Source organism: Diachasma alloeum, unplaced genomic scaffold, assembly GCF_001412515.2.
Source record: "Diachasma alloeum isolate Michigan unplaced genomic scaffold, Dall2.0 Dall_scaffold_00415, whole genome shotgun sequence".
Taxonomy (NCBI): Eukaryota; Metazoa; Arthropoda; class Insecta; order Hymenoptera; family Braconidae; genus Diachasma; species Diachasma alloeum.
In genome coordinates this window covers 63,168-67,615 of record NW_021680554.1, presented here as the reverse complement: position 1 = coordinate 67,615, position 4,448 = coordinate 63,168, and positions in this window count along the sequence as shown.

The following is a 4,448-nucleotide window of genomic DNA, read 5'->3' as shown; positions in this document are numbered from 1 at the left end:
GATAGGTATTGCAAAAATGTTTTGACAAAAACTGTTTTCCCGCACCCCGTGGGGCCACTTATTATAGACGTCCATGGGTATTTTCAACGCGTATCCATGATCGAGACTGATGGTGAAGAACCATGGACATCACGTTTTTATACACAGTAGCCACTATAACGAACAAAAAGAATGACAACACTGTAGATAGGATTCACATATAAAAATTCTTTATTCTTTATAATTACAACCACATCTCCACAGAAGAATTTTGTTTATCCAATCACGAAGCTGGTGAGCTTGGGCTAGAGCGCAATATACGTGGTGTTTGGTGTTCTGTCCGCTCAATGTCGCATAGTAATCACATACAACTGAAGATTTTTCCATCTTACGGAACGACGTACAATCATCTTCTTCCTCGGTAAGGTCTATAACTTCTTTTCCTGTGTGTTTCTAGATGAAATCTGGAATCAAATATACGGTCTACACGATGCACTATACTACGTCAATGATTTTATATCGGATCTTTGAAATTAACGTTTCCAACGCTCCAGTCAATTCCGTGATGGTGTGTAGTTACCCACTTATACTCCTTCATGTTTTTGTAGGGAATGGATAATACGGTGTTCGTCGGAATGTCTTTGCTGCAACAATAACCACGATATAGCTTTCTTTAACTGTGTAGTTGTTTATCTGTAGGTACCACCCAACGGTAAAATTCCGATTGTATTAGACTGCATAAAATTAGTTCTATAAACGTTAGAACAGATCGACGCAATCGTACTACATTGGGTGAACGGACAAATACCTGTCTTTTTTAGCAGCGTTTCACGAAAAATGATACATGCCTCTCTCAGAATGGTACCATCCATTCGGCAGTAAAATTCTAGCTCGTGTTTGAAATTGAAAACGTAATTCTCGTTTAATTGTTCGTTGTACCATTCCAACAATTTGTCGTGGTCTTTCTTGAACATGGTGTCGGGAGAAAAATAACTCAAGTCTGGTAACGGTCCTACGTAATCAATATTTTCAGGCACATTGAAGAAGTGCGGAAAATACCCTTTGGCTATATCATTATCAAAACCGAATGATTTGGGTAATGCTGACAACGGCATGTGAAAGTAATTCAAGCTATCCAGAAAAATTATGTTACCAACACGCATTTGCATTATTTTTGTACCGTTTAAAATAACGCTCAGGAGTCGTGTTCTTTTGATGTTGACGAGATAACGTAAAACAAATTGTGCATCGAAGCTACGCGCGTTGTGCGCAATACCTATTACTTTGTCGGTGGAACGATACTTGGCAAATGCAATATCCACTAACCCGCCAACTGCCGTGTCCTTATTCTGAAACACATACTCGCGCTTCCCGCAGCTACGACAATTTTTATCCAAGTCATTGTCGCNGGTGATTTGTCTTGGCACTGGCTTCTCAAATCATGTGAACCGTTGAAAATTCCCTATAAAAACATGAAGGAGTATAAGTGGGTAACCACACACCATCACAGAATTGACTGGAGCGTTGGAAACGTTAAATNGGGTAACTACACACCATCACGGAATTGACTGGAGCGTTGGAAACGTTAAATTCAAAGATCTGATGCAAAATCATTGACGTAGTATAGTGCATCGTGTAGACCGTATATTTGTACGGGGTTCTTGCAAAGTAGATTTCATCTGGAAACACACAGCAAAAGAAGTTATAGACCTTACCGAGGAAGAAGACGATTGTCCGTCGTTTCGTAAGATGGAAAAATCTTTTCCATTTGATGATATCAATTTGTGTTCATTTTGATTACAAAACATATCAATTTGTGTTCATTTTGATTGTGTTCATTTTGATCACATTTTTAAATGATTATTAATCATCGACTTGATGAGAAATAAAGTTGTTAAAATTAAATCTAGTAATTTTAAATGATGAGAATATTCTTATAAGAAAGAGAATGGTATCAACTCGTCTCTGCAGATGTCAGATTTGCAAGGTAAGCACATGTGGAGACGGCTAGTCTGACCTTCGAGAGCTAGTGTGGGTTACGGTGGAGAAGATGTCGCAGAGTGTACGTGCAAAACTGCATGGCCAGCACATTATTCCAGGGTGAGTAACCAACTCAACGCCTGTCTCCCCAAACCATATAATCATTTTTTTCAGTCCTCAGTGAAGCGCGGCCGTGACAAGATCTTAATTATCGAGAAGTGTTGTTTCAGTGATCAAATAGTTTTATTATTGTGTGTGTGTGTGTGATAGAGTGGGTATTTTTTTTGTGACGTATTGTGCGCGTAATCATGCGTGTGACGGGGAAAAACTTTGTATCCCCCACTAGCACCGCCACCCCCCAGGACGAGCCGACACCATCCACCAGCGGGTATATCCCAAATCCATCGCGCCCCGCCACACCCTCCTCGGACACGTCGTCATCATGCTCGACCACTGATGACCATGATTGGTCCACCCTGATCAGGGGGTTCAACAAGGACCCCATCGCCATCGAGGCAGACCCGGACCCGTACGATTTGCGGGACGGGTATGATGGGCTGGACCTCCGATTCCCGGACCGCCGATGGACTCTCCGGGTAGTATAACCTCTCATTCTCCCAGCTGAGCATCTGGAGAATGATACTCGGCACCGGGGTGTCAGTGGACCACCCCAGCTGGGATGGTGGCAGAGGGATGGACTATTCCCCATGGTTATTGAGCCAGCCGATTACACCCAGGATCGCCTGGCTAGCTGGTTGGAAGAGGAGCGTCGCGAGCGCGACGATTGGGACGCCGAGGACGAGGAGTTGGCCCAGGTATTGTTGTTCGGGGAGTCCGATGAGGACAGGGACATAGAAGAACTATTGAACAGGGAGTGGTAGTATTGACGTTTCTCTCCAGTGCCTATGGATCCACAGTGCTAGTGGTTTAGTGACAGTTAGATTTAATGCATAAGGATCAATGACGATTGTCGGATTTTTCGGAGCCCTGTGAGGAGAGTGCGTCCAAGAGTGCGATTGGGATACGCGTCCGCAGTACACGTTTTACCCCACCGCTCACACACGTCAGAGCCGCGTTGTTCCGATCGGTGTGATGGTGGGTCCCTTAAATATTAGTGATGGAGAGGGCCAATATTTTTAACCCCCAAATTTTAGTATCGCGGCCGAGGGACCAGCGGTTTCCCCAAAACCGCTCGATGTTGGGGTACGCGCCCGCAGTATACGCTGTACCCTCACCGCGCACACACGTCGGAGCCACGCTATTCCGATCGGTGTGGTGGTGGGGTCCTATAGTTATAAGCGGTGGTGGGGGTAAAATTTTGGACCCCAAATTTTAATTTCCTGGCCGAGGGACCAGCGGTTCTCCCGAAACCGCGCGGGGTTGGGATACGCGCCCGGGTGACGCACCCGCAGCCACGCTGTGCCCCACCCTCACACACGTCGGAGCCGTGCTACTCTAACAGGTGTGGTGGTGGGGCTATATCGACTTTAGGTGGGGGGCGCCAAAGTAGTTCCCATACTACTCACGTGCTCTCCGCTAATTTTTCGAGAGCGTTTTCATCGAAAATATTAAATATCGACGGTGGCGCAAAACCGGTCCCATTCCCTGAGACTTTTTGCGCAATTCGGTTGAGAACTGCAGTGTTCTCCATCGGAAACATAATTCGTTCTCGCATCTTCTCAAGATCTTCTTCGCTGTAGATCCCGCTAGTGGCTAGATGATCAGGACTTTGGTACTTCCGTGTCATCTTCACGTTCGGTTTCACCTGGGCTGGTGGTAAAGTTTCGATTGGTTGTGGCCCTAATTTGTACCAACCATCCGCAATACGATAATACTGTAGTAATGGTGCGTTACCCGGGATCTGTGTTGCTTGGCTTACAATAATGTGAGTGCGCGGAGTTAAAAATACGCTTTCATTCCCTCGCGATATTGGTAAACGATTATAACACTCATTCGTTTTTCTTAACATTATTTCAACGGGTATACATTCAATAATATGAAAAAACCTCGCCAGCTGAAACCGCCATGTAACCTGGACCTTTCATAAACCGAAAAGCAAATTCGTCTGGCATCGTTGACGCAATTGATAAACTATTTTTTAACCGTTCTTGTTCCAGATTACATTGGTGGCGTAGCACATCTTTGTACAAGCTGCGCATTTGAGACCTAACAAAACGCTCAACATAAACAAACTTTGCGTTAACATACATGAGTAGATCCATGTTGTCGGTATCTAAAGAAACCGCAATATTATGTGAAAAAACTTCGATATTATCGGTTTCGATAATAAATATTTTAGGATGTTCGGTTCTTATGAGAGTTAAACCACATACACTATCAATACCTTGTTTAGAAAAAGTGAAACTAATTTCTTTTAAAGTCACTGTGTAAAGTGTGTCATCTTTTCACATTAATTTGAAAGCATTACCTTTATGAAGAATAGAAAAATAACTACGATCACACCAAGGTGTTGATGGTAAAGGCTCCCA